Source organism: Dreissena polymorpha, chromosome 1, assembly GCF_020536995.1.
Source record: "Dreissena polymorpha isolate Duluth1 chromosome 1, UMN_Dpol_1.0, whole genome shotgun sequence".
In the NCBI taxonomy this organism is placed as follows: Eukaryota; Metazoa; Mollusca; class Bivalvia; order Myida; family Dreissenidae; genus Dreissena; species Dreissena polymorpha.
Window position 1 is genome coordinate 186,309,262 of NC_068355.1, and position 13,187 is coordinate 186,322,448.

At 35.7% G+C, this 13,187-nt stretch overlaps 3 long non-coding RNA genes across 3 annotated transcripts in view; 2 read left to right on the plus strand and 1 right to left on the minus strand.

Annotated features, from left to right (window-relative positions):
* Positions 1-606, plus strand: part of LOC127864270 (uncharacterized) — a 6,166-nt gene extending 5,560 nt beyond the window's left edge. The window contains exon 3 of the long non-coding RNA XR_008041664.1: positions 189-606. This is a non-coding gene — a long non-coding RNA (uncharacterized LOC127864270). The remainder of the gene's footprint in view (positions 1-188) is intronic.
* A 1,166-nt stretch (positions 607-1,772) lies between these two features.
* LOC127864262 (uncharacterized) lies at positions 1,773-13,105 on the plus strand. Its single transcript, XR_008041656.1, has 3 exons — positions 1,773-1,862; positions 9,283-9,436; positions 12,938-13,105. It is a non-coding gene; the product is annotated as an uncharacterized LOC127864262 (long non-coding RNA).
* LOC127864268 (uncharacterized) lies at positions 9,304-11,768 on the minus strand. The gene is made up of 3 exons (XR_008041662.1): positions 11,678-11,768; positions 9,898-9,981; positions 9,304-9,441 (listed from the first exon to the last, which is right to left on the minus strand). It is a non-coding gene; the product is annotated as an uncharacterized LOC127864268 (long non-coding RNA).
* Positions 13,106-13,187: the final 82 nt, after the last annotated feature.

A 13,187-nucleotide genomic window follows, 5' to 3' on the forward strand; every position in this document is an offset into this window, starting at 1 on the left:
CCACTCGAACCCAACATCCTGTAAACCCGCCTCATCCTGCAAATGCGCTAATTTTAGAATTATGAAATACACGCAACTATGTTTTTGTAAATGTATACATAAATATTAATCACACATTGATTCGATTTACTCGCTCTGTTTTGAAAATGTACTTACTGTTGTTAATATCTTGTTTTTGTGATTATCAGGATTTAACTGACCCTGAAGCAAAACGGGTTTGATTCAGAACAAGTGTTTGGATTGTAGTGAATTTCATAACCAGGCCAGCCAAGTTTTATTCACTGTTCAGCATCCCCATGATGTTTTATAAACTCGCATGTAAGAATTCAAAAGTCGTTAATATACTGTTATTAAACAGTTTTACCATGTATACTTCTAATAGTTGTACATTTTTACCATATTTATTTCGAACAGTTGGGTTATGTAACCCATAACCCTTTGTAAGACCCGCCCCTTCTTGCATTTGTGATTTTTTTCTATATGTCATCACTCTTCTGAACAATTGAAAAATACAGGGGCTTTTGGTGGTTTAATTTTAATTTGAATTATTGATATGAAATCAACATTTAACTTATATGTAATATAATTATCTGTTGAAATGTATATTATTACCTCATTGTACCCAAAATCGAATATAATGATGAAACGATACACCGATGCTTTTGTTGTTTTTAAAAAAGGAAAATAAACGAACAGAAACGACGTGTTATGCAAAAAGATTAAATAGAGGATATTTGTTCATGTCAGTGTAAGATCGTTTGTTATTTCACGAGAGATCATATACAATATATTTTCAAGAATGGCGCAGCTATAAGTGAAAATATTATTGTTCTATGATCACGAGTGAATGTTTCTTTTATGCCCCTTTTTCAAGACAATAATCAACAGCTGTTTCCCTTTCGCTGAAAAGTTACCCTTTCTCCCGTGGCATGCATCAATACATTTCAAAACACAAAATGACGTCATAAGTGTGACGAAATGACTTTGAAGCATGTGAAGAAAATTATGAAATAATTACTATTTTATAACATGCGATACTCCAATGAACAAACACGTAAACTGTACCTATATTGACTTTATCTTTATTGAATTATCTGTATATTTATCCTGATTATCGATTATAATCCGATACATTATACTTGCAATTTGACACGTAGCCCTTAATTAACACCACGGTAAAGGACATTATACTTTTAAGGAAAATGACAGAATTACATTTCCGTTGTGTTCGACCCTTTCCGTATTTTATTGTTTGACCAGAAAAACCTTCGTACATTCATCAATACATCATGAAGTTCAAGAAAATGTTCAGTATGAACATAATTTAATATGATATTTTTTTCTATTTCAATATTCGTTACCATTGTGTAATAGTTTATTAAAAACCCAATCGGGAATCCTCGGACAATTCCGCCATACCGGCGATGTGTAGCCCACTGTCCGAAGTGTTCAGATTGTTATAAAACCCGTACGTTCAATAAAAACTCTTTCCGCGGATATGAGCCCTTGTCGTTTTGCAGTCATAACCCTAACATATATGAAGGAAGCAAATTTTGCCTCTAATTGTGTACATTTATGTTAATATGCGGAAACTGATATTGTTAGGCACAGTTATTTTCAATGATTTGTTTTCAATAAAATTTTTGATTCATCGCAACTAGACATATCAACGACGCTGTTACTGACTTGAAGAAAGGACTTTGTTTAAAAAAACATTTTGGTTCCAAATGCAGAGTAACGAATTGTTAAAAACGCTATTTTCACGACTACATAAAACATTGACACAGTAAACATCGCGGGAATATTACGTTTGTTTATTTCCGAGGAACGGACACAAAACTCCATTCTGCGTGGAATGTTCGGTAAGGCCTTTAAATAATTAATTCATATGGTTTGTTTACGATATATTTAATTATAGGCCATTACCTTTTACCACAGCACGACACTATGATAATTCGTGCCACTACCAGTTCGTGCCTCTGATATTTGTGTAGGGAGGCATTGGACGTTTCGTCCCACTGATAATATATAGACTGATAGGTGTGAAAAATACCGTATGGATGTGAATCACAACGAGACGTATATTTAGTATTTACTGTTAATTACATAAAATGACGTCGGAAATTTACCTTTTGCTTTAGAAAGCTTATGCTTTATCGTTGAAGTTCTTCTTGAATGCTCTGAGCGTTTATGAGTACATACGTACAGCTCATAGTTCTTTTTGTTCTAAGGCAAAAACAATGTAAAAAAATATGTATCACGAATGTCTATAAAATCGAGTTCAATCAACCTAATACATTGTTACAAACACAATATATGTTGCAATCGACATCAATTTGCGTGTATTTTGTTGAGAAATGCTCAAAACATAAACTTGATAACGAATCGTTTATGGCGAAAGATGTGAATTATCGATTAGAGCAAAGCAAAAGAAAAGGTTACATTGCACAAATTGTTTTCACCGTAGAATCTGACGATCTGGTCTTATGGTAGCAGTTGAAATTGTATTGTGTATAACAGTGTAGTTTGAATTAGGACACATTCTTATGACTGTATTCTCGCTGCAATCGGATAAGTGTCATGTTCCATTAGTAAGTTGAATAATATCGGGCGTATGTTTGCATTGTAAACAAGTTGTTATTAAAATAAAGATAAAATGTTGTGTTGGTGTAACTTTTACTATTTTACTAAGTGAATGAGGTTTGAAATGCTATGAAAGACTTGCTGCATCAATTAAAATATTTATTGAACATATTCCATATTTGTTTTCGGTAATAAGGCTAGATCAGAGCCCCAGATAAGGTTTTGTGACATTCTTAAATTACTACCAGATTTTCAAAAAGAATTCTTAACTCTGAAATTTTATTCTTAACGTTACTACTAAGTTTTGGAAAATAATTCTTATTTTTTCTAAATGACCTAAAAAGAAATAATAATGGTTATTTTCATGCAAAAAAAACAAAAAAAAACATACTAGCAACTTTATTTATACGAGTTCAACAGTGTCTTTTCAGTACTATACAATTTTATTTTTCCAATACCTTCATATGCCCAAACAGTGTTTTGATTGCATGCCTTAGATGAATTTTTACATATTTCACATTTAAAACAGGTCTCCCCTTCAATCTTTTCAACGATTAGCCACGGGACTTGTCCCTTCCACTCGTTCAATGTTATTTTTTGTGTTTAAGTTTGGACCCGTCGTGTCGCGTTTTTGTTTAGCTTTTCCGACTGTGTCGGCAACTGAACACACAACATCGTATAAGATCTTTTCTATAATGTCTTTCTAAACATTTAACTTTGGCTCACTTTGCGTACAATATGTTAAAAGCGTGTTTTTGAACGCTTTGCAGTTTTTAGGACGCTCTCTGGGCGCCGCCATTGTTTTTTGACAGATAGACTGTATACGCCGCTTTGATTGGAAAAAATGCGCTTTGTTAAACAAACCCGAAAACCATTCTATATAAGCACCGCAAAGATCTTTAATACGCGAAAAGAACTCAATAAAAATTGATACGAACCGATGTTAAAATAATATTCGTAACTTGATTTTGTAATTCTTAATGGTACGACAAGATTGTGTTTAAATTGGTCTTCATTTATGTCCCCAAGCATGATGACGTTCTTGTTTAAATCAAGCGCTTTATCAATCATGATTTCAAACTCATTCCTTGTTACTTAATCACAATAACTTCCCCTCCAATAATCAAGGTGAAAAGGCAAACAATGACAGAAAGAAATATTTTAATGCGAAACCGGTCGGAGCGATTCGTAGCTATAAGACGAATCTCGACATTAAATGGTACATTTCACATGCATTGACAAAATTAAATACCATGACATAAACAGCGAACACAAGTACAAATCTTGTCGTCGATTTGATTTGTTTCCTTTCGTCAGTTGTGGGTGTTCGTGTTTTGGTTTTATTTTTCCATCTGTTTTTTCTTCAAAGGCAGAGAAACATTGACAAAACTAGAATATATCCGGTAACTGTGTCTAAAACGGATACGTTAGCATTTACGTCGCCAATGTTTGTAGTTTCGGTTTTGTTATCCTCGCTAAATTAATGTATCCAACACTTACCTAGTTGTCTCAATGTACTGACCAGTTATTTCTACAATGACGGTGTACGGAGTCGGATTCTTGTTATACTTGTCTGTTGCCACAACCGAGAGTTGGAACGAGTTGTTAGGGTACGAATGAAGATCCGCGTTCGTTACTATGGTTCCATCTAGAATTGCGCAATAGATTATGCTTGTACACAAGCTATCATTAATTATTTGAAGATTTATGCGGCAAATACCATCTGTTTTTAAGATATGAAAATGAAGATAGTTGTACGCAATATAATAAATATTAGTACAATACATTTTCAAATTTTACCGAACCACAAAAAAGTAAAGAAAGCAATTTAAGCAAATTCAATAGGCGGAGACTATAGAGTACCGCCGTTGTAATTGATAATTCGTATATATTTCAATAAATAACCTTTTTATGGACACTTTACATCGTAGATTTTGGATTTGGGGAAAAAAATTAAATTGCGTCGCTGTGTTGAACGCATTTTTTCAAATTCAAAAAATACAGAATTTATGTGCTAACGAAATAGTCATTTTTATGACGAAATTGTGTGCTGACGAAAATAAATTGGTCAACCCACGGAATCATTAAAAAAAAAAAATTAAAATACTTTTACAGTGAATGGCTTTTTGTGATACATTATTCAGTGCATTTATGTTAACTCGTATTCCCCAAAAGCTAATTTTTGAATCGAACCACTTTTTATGGTTATTAAATCTAAAGCACACTCTTAGATCAACTATGGGGCGTTTCCATAACAGGGCGAAAATCTTTATACACTTCTTTACCGCGTAAATGATTCACTCCGCGTAAAATGCTTACTGAACAACCTACTCGGAGACATGATGAATGGGCACGTGGCATTCGGGGTACAGGACAGCATACTGTAGATGACGTTATCGTTTTCCACGTCACTTCCGGTAGCGGTAAACACGGTGTCGGTAGCGCAGAAGTCTTTTGCGACGAGGCTAAGTTCTGTAATAGACAACCCAATGACGACAGGTAAAATCGTTTGAAGACTCAATAAAACAGTTTGAAGATTCTTAAAGCAACTCAATGGCATCGTGATCCAAAATAAGGTTGATTCTATAAAACTAGTCCTCCGAACAGGCTTATCAAGGACGAAACTTTCCGCTGTTATTGTGTTTTTCGTTTAAAGAACTTCAAATCCGGTGCCAGCGCAAAGTGTCGTCCCTTATAAAGCTGTGCGGACTGCACAGGCTTTTCCGGGAAAGCACTAAACGCACATGCATTGAGACACGTTCTCCTAGAGCGAGGATAATTAAACACAATGTCTGTAAAACTATGTAAAACAGGAAATCTCATGGTAAAAATAAAAAAGCTCATTGGGTAAATCTTATGTGTTTGATTTGGAAAATTTCAGAAAGAATTTGTTATAAGAAATCCTAACATCTTTTGCTTGCACCAATATAAAATGTTAGTCATATAGGCAGATGGGATAATCACGTGACAAACATGATGGCGACGTTCATGCCTTGACATGTAGTTTACGATGTCGTATACTACGGAATCCTTTGAACAGTACAAATATTGTGCGTCGCCGCGACTGCCGCGCAAACTATCGTGTATTGCTTCGTGTGTCTAGTGTCGCCCTTTGAACACGACACACGAAGCGAAGCACGATATTTTTCGCGACAGTCGCGGCGACGCACGATATTTTGTCGCGACAGTCTCGGCAACGCACCATATTTTTCGCGCCAGTCGCGGCAACGTACGATATTTTTCGCGACAGTCGCGGCGACGCACGATATATTTAACACGATATATTGCCTTTTGGACTACCTACACAAACGCGATATATCGTGTTAAATATATCGTGCGTCACCGAGACTGTCGCGCAAAATATCGTGTATCACTTTGTGTGTCTAGTGTCGCCTTTGCTGAAAGAAGGGCGAGATTATACTAGTAGATGGCATTATCCGGATTCCGTAGTATACCATTTATTACGTTTGTTAATTGTTAAAATGTCCCTCACTTTCAAGCCATATCGGCAATAAATGGATAAGCGTGAATAACGTATTAATATTCGCGCTATACATCGACTTTACGCTGTGAAATGTCTTAGCGGGTCACAAAAGTACAGCTCCTGCCCTCTTGCTGATATGGTAGGAAAGTGAGCGGCATTTAAACAATTAATACAAGTATTAAAGCGTATAAAACGGCGAAAAATTCCTGTCTCGGCATGGACGTCACCATCTTTTTTGTCACGTGATTACCATATCGTATAAGGCACACAAAGCTGTTTAAACGATTTTAATTAAAACAAACCGTAAGACGTTATATCGGGAGACTAAAGGAATTATATTAAATCAATAAATTTCATAAACACGTTTTAATTTTAACAATCACGTTTTTTTTTGATATCTTAAACATAAATCATGTTTCGGCCATAGCTGTCATCAGTAGTATGATTCGAAGCATAAACACAAGAAGTGACGTCAACGTAATACAGTAAAGTAACGTCGTTTGGCAAACAAAAAGACATAATGCGCAATACAAAGATGGATCAAAGTTGATACAATACTATATAAGTAATACTAGAATTTATTTTTAAAGTATCTAAATAACGCTGAAGAATTCTCGCAAGGCGTCCTTAATCAAGCATTTGTTGTTCGGCTTACTGCTAAGGTTGTCGCTCGTCGGTGCTCTGTTATCGTTAATATGGACGGTGAAAATCTTCTCCGCCCCTTTGACCCCTGCGGCGTCGCTGTACTCAATGTGCAGGTTGTAAAAGGGGTTCGTGTCGTAGCTAAGCGACCGCCCCGCAACCGCCTCGCTGACGTAGTAGATCACCCATACTGAAAGAAATCGTGCAGTCGTAAAGACGTCATAAATATGGGACATTCTCAAGAAAACATGTTTATTTATTTTAATTTACTGGCATGTCTTCAAAAGAATGTATGTTTTGTATTATCTGCAAACGCATGTTTGTTTTTGTACATGCAAGTTTCTGATGCTTACATCAAATAAACTGTCCTATTCTGTTCTATAAATATACTTCAATTTTGTCTTTTGGCGATTTTAATATTATACATACTGAAAATAGTGGATATGGCGTCATAAAGAAGTTGTTTAAATAAGTAGAACTTGAATGACGTCACTAGATGCAAGAATATGATAATTACTGAAAGGTAATACTTATAACGTAAACTGACGACATAAAAATACTGTTTATACTGAAATTATGTTCATCAATGTTTCTAAAAATAGAAGAAAAATGTAAGCCTATCCTGTATGTATAGATGGACGTGGCGTAATGGATATTGTGTCCGCTTAGCGACTGAGAGGTCATGGGTTCGAATACCACTGCGGAAGCTTTCTTTTGATCCCCAGTCTCAGAGACACCAAGTTACGCAGAAAACAAACTCAATAGCGTTTAATTAAGCCTGAGGTGTTTTATGCAGTAGAGCCAAAATAAATAGGTATATACTGTTTTAAAACTTTTGTGGCGGGCTCGTATTTGACGTTAAACTCGTTATACGTCGGTGACGTTTAAACGCAGTCAGCCGCGTCCTCCGCTAACGTCAACGTCGTGAGTAGCTTTTCCGCAGTCTGCCACTCGTCCAGAGTAGACGCCGTCGGCAAACTCGTTATCTTTGGACCCTTAAATGATACAGTATACATTGGGTTTCGTTTGGAACTTGACTAAAACCATTTATGCCTAGAGTCTTTAAAAAGACATTGGCAAACAGCGTAGACCCAGATGAGACGCCGCTTGATGCGGCGTCTCATCTGGGTCTGCGCTGTTTGCTTAAAGGAATTTCTGTAAGAAATATTCTAAATATAGAAATAAATATACTCGACATCCCTATTTTTGGAAATAAAATGATCCAATTTAGAAGGATGGGAGAGTCCACTAGGCATAAATGGGTAAATGTATTTGCTTGAAGTGTCGTTTCGTGCACAGGCACTGTCTAATCTTGAACGACACTTAATGCGCATGCATTAAAACCAATTTTATCAGAAAGACGCTCTCGTGAGGATGTACAAATCAACGTTAATCGCGACGTAAATATCAATGTTTTTTTACGACGTAAATATCAACGTTATTCACGACGTAAATATCAACGCTACTCACGACGTAAATATCAAGATTTACTCAACACGTAAATATCAACGTTACTCAATACGTTAATATCAACGTTACTCACGACGTTTTGGACTTTGACGACGTAAGTATCCGTGGTTTGAAGAAGGTCGTCAGTGCACGTGACGTCAAGATTATACGTTGCCTTTGTCTCAAAGTCCAGAGCTCCAGCCGTCTTTACGATTTGGTTGCCTGAAAGACGTCTGTGCGTGAGCTTATATACGTCTCATTCTGCGAAAACTGGACTTAATGCACGTGCTAAAGCGTCATCTCAGATCAGCCTATGCAGTTCCCACAGGCTTATCAGGGACGACGCTGTCCACCTGAACTGGATTTTTAATAAAGAGGCTTCCTTTAAACAAAACAAATAAATACCATAGAAGCGCAGTTCATGGAATAATGAATTTGGGAAACGCATGAGGAAAACGCGTCGTTTATTTTCAGATGTGTTTGTGTTAAATTCGTAAATCGATCGACCCAAGAAATCAAAGAAAATTAATACCCTACAAAAAATAATGATTCTACACTAATACGAGAGATCATGAACTAACCAGTGACGGCGAATGGTCCTCCGTCAGCGCTCGTCATTGAGCAGGTGGCATCAGACTTATCGAAAGTAACAAAATCCAACGTCTTTAACGTCAACGTTCCGCTAACGTCCTCGGCGACGTCACTGGAACCCCAATGATTAGTAATCAACGGTGTCTACGGAAAAAGCGTAAAACGTCATCCCAGATACGCATGTGCAGTCCGCACAGGCTAATCTGTGACGAAACTTTCTTCATAAGGTGGATTTCTTTCAGAGATGACACCGTTTTCCCAGAGAGAGATACATATAAAAGATATGAGTTGGTTCTGGTCGATAATTTTTATTTGAATAATTATTATTTACGAATAGTGCAACCGCGTTCAATTCATAGAAACATTTATTAAATAGCATTTATTGACAAACATTACTTCCTTGCAATATAGCCAGATCTCAGTTAAAATATTCAGCAATGAGAATGCAATTAACATCTCACCTTACTTAGAACTTAAACCTAGCATATGACAAACTTTAAAAGGCTTTAACATGCACACTTCTGTTTCTCTAGAGCGATGAAAAAGAGGCCCTTGACGTACCGTACTGATGATGTTCACAATCAGCGTCTCTCTGACGGTGGACACGGAGTCGCCGCACGTGTTCTCGGCGTTCACGGCTCCGGAACTTTTGAAATCGAATCCGCCCGGATTATGGGCGTACACCAGGTACTCTGCATGGAGATGCAAACACTGCTAAATTGGTCGTTGTCGGCTCATGTCCTACTTAAAAGTACCCCGGGTAAGTACTCTCGTAAGTTATAAAATATGCGCAAACTACCGGTACACAAAATAAACATACACACACACAAATAATGCATCGTTTCTATCCCTTATGATTAAAGTGATAAGATCAACACACGCTATCATTAAAGTGACATTTATATTGTTTTACCGGAACTATTTTTTTACAAATAGCGTGTGTGTTATTTTACAAAAATTATAATTTGTAAATTGCATAAAGTAAAAAGAAAATTCGTTGCATTCTGTGAAAATTGATTTTTATTCACTCATGATCATAAAAAACAATATTTTTATTGATCACTCGTGAATTAAAATCGATATTTCCCAAATCCAACAAATACCCTATATATATATATATCAATGACGTAAATGGTGACGTCACGTACGAGTATTTTGCGGTGTCACAGTACTTTGCTCCAAGGGTTGAATGCCCGCGGCAAACGCAGTATCGGTCAAGTAACATGGTGGAACTTGAAATAAACATAAAGAAGATCTTAGACGTAATTTTTTATATTAAAACGACATAGTTTTACCCTTTGAATACAAAAAAAGAAGAAATCCACCTTCGTAGCGTTACGTTTTGTTGACAAAGTGTGATTTTCTATTGACGCAATTATCTTTTTACACATAAACAACATTTTGATACAACTTAATTTGACGAAAACAATCCGAAGAAAGTGTAATTAAAAAAATAAAAATATCACACTTTTGCTAGAAACATAGAACGCATTGGGTTTAGTAACAATACATTGAGCAATTGATCGACGGAATAGTCTTCCGAAACTTGTGAGCGATCGAGCGCAATACAAGTACAGTGGTATTTAATTTGCGATATTAGAGGTGAGCGTAAGGTGCAAAATAACAAAAGTCATTGTGTAAGTATTTGCTGATCATCTACCAAGCGCATACAGCTTATTAGATGGTGTCATTTTGCATTAATAACAGTTTAAAGAACAATAAACAGTATGTGTCGTTAAATATGTAGGGTTTACCAAAATGAAACGAATAGAAATAAGAACTCTGCTTTAAAAATTAATGCGGGGCAAAATGGACCATGCGGGCGACTAATAATTATATGTAAAAATACGATACTCATTTTGATCAAATGTGTGTAGTGTTAAAGGGGTCTTTTCACAGATTTTGGCATGTTTTGAAGTTTGTAATCAAATACTTTATATTGATAAATGTAAACATGAAATTTTAAAAGCTCCAGTAAAAAATCAAAAATAAAAATTAAAAAAGGATTTAACAAAAAAGTAGCACGCAGCAGGGCTCGACCCAGTGACCCCCGAATTCCTGAAGTAAAAACGTATTAGCAAACTTACCTATCCTGCCAAGCATACATTACATGCGTATTTTATACGTTATATAAGCAATATTCGTAGTTTCACAAATTTAAACGACAACAACAAATTATTTAATTGTTTCGCGCTTTATAATTTTTAGTTTTTTAAATCGACAAAAGATGCATATAATGGCTATATTAGACCATGGCAAATGTTCAGTAATACTGTTTCCTCACAAATATCATAAATAAACCGAAAATTTGCGAATCTGAAACAATTTTTTTTAATTTTGTTAATTTACCAAACTGCGAAAAGTTCCCTTTAAGATTGAATAAAGATACGTATATTCAAAGAGGAATAGAAACACTCAATCTCCACGCAGAGTTGTGGTTCCTTGCTCTAACATGCCATCTCTGACATAACAAAAAAATCCTACCAGATTTGGTAGGATTTTTTTTAAATATTATACTATGAAAAATTATATTATTTTCATTTATATTTTGAAAATAGTGTTTAAGTTTAGGTTAATAAAAAAAAAATTGCCTTAATTAAAAAAAGTAAATATAACAACGGTAAAACTATTGTACCACGTGGCTAGGCTTTCATCACGTGGTCGGTTATGAAGGCAAGGGTTTGAACCAGCTATGATGGTTCCAGTCAAATCTCTGCGTGAAGGTTGAGAAACCCTAAACCACAAGCTGTGGCGTCGTGTAAACAATGACTTCATCATACATATATTAATAGTTTTATCCAAGCAATTATTAAAATTCTTAAATAAACCCGAGTTTATAGCATATTGCATATTTCGACAATAAATAGATCTATATTTCCACATCAGGCAAATGGTTTGTGAAATTAAAAATCACAATGTTACACATACCGCCTAGGTCCGATACTGTGAGAGAATATAGCAATGTTTTAGACGTCACTGACTCCGCTATTGACGTAAAGTAACCGCAGGAAGGTTAACAAACACCGGAGGCTGAAAGAGAAACAGACACTTATTATTTGAGTCTTGTTCTGAGAAAACTGGGCTTAAATCATGTGCGTAAAGTGTCGTCCAAGATTAGCCTGTGCAGTCCGCAAAGGCTACTTTCTGCAGTTTCTACTCAAAAATCCAGTTAAGGCGGAAAGTGTCGTCCCTGATTAGCCTGTGCGGACTGCACAGGCCAATCTGTGACGACACTTTACGCACATGCATTAACTTGATTAAGCCCGATTTTCTCAGAACAAGACACATTTAATGAAATGAGCTGGTTCGATTAGAAAACGGGGTTTAAAGGGACCTTTTTACGTTTTGGGAAATTGACAAGATTAAAATAAATTGTTTCAGATTCGAATATTGTTGTGTAATTATGATATTTGTGAGGAGACAGTAATACTGAACATTTAACATGACGGTTGAATATGGCAGATGAATATGGTTGGATACAGATTAACCGACATGCATATAGCGCAACGTTTTCTTTACTCGATAATTCCTGTCGTACTTTTTTAATTTATAAAAACACTATTAGGCTTTGTTTTATTTTAAGTTACAGTGAAATTACCTTTGACCAATGGTGGAAAATGGGAGGGGCGTTATTTCCTCTTTGTTAGTATACCAAGTATAATCCATGACAGACATACAGTTGGGCTGTTCTTCGTCTTGGATTACTAACGTTGTTTTCCAGATCCACTGCGTAATAATATCTCGCGCCAAAGACTTTACCGTCGTCGCAAATAATCCCGATGTTATGAACGGGCGTGACGTCATAGTTCAAGGACGCTCGCGGGCGTCCCTTGTACCAAATCTGAAACGCTAAAAGAAGGGAAAAAAACAAGCGATTGTTCATTTAAATTGTATCACGTTTTCATGCCTGCTTTAACGAAATAAGACCGACACTGAATGTTGAAAAAAGCAAACACCCGCAGGGTAGTGACACCATCTTGTTTAATTTCTTTTGCAGTGTTCAAACGAAGACTGCTGGAAAAAAACAAACAAATAAAAAACATTCATCGATTGTTTGCGAATCTTTATATCTTTATATTAATTTACTTTTATTTATTTATTTATATATTTATTTATTTATTTATTTATTTATTTATTTACTATATATTTATATTTTTATAACGTTTGACCTTTGACGTTGATTTTCAGATTTGACAGATGACATCAAGCAGATATGACGTCATCAGAATCTTTAAGGCTGAATGAGTTTAGCTCCAGAGCGGAAACGGAAGTGTCTTCTAGGAACTAATATGACGTCATAGGAAACGACGTTAGAACTGGGTCCTACGAGGTAATGGATTTTAAAATAAATTTCATTTATAAATAAATGCAAAATGGTTTATAACCGTGTATTGCTTTCCCCGAGATTAAATAAAGAGACCTCTGGAAGCAAAAGATG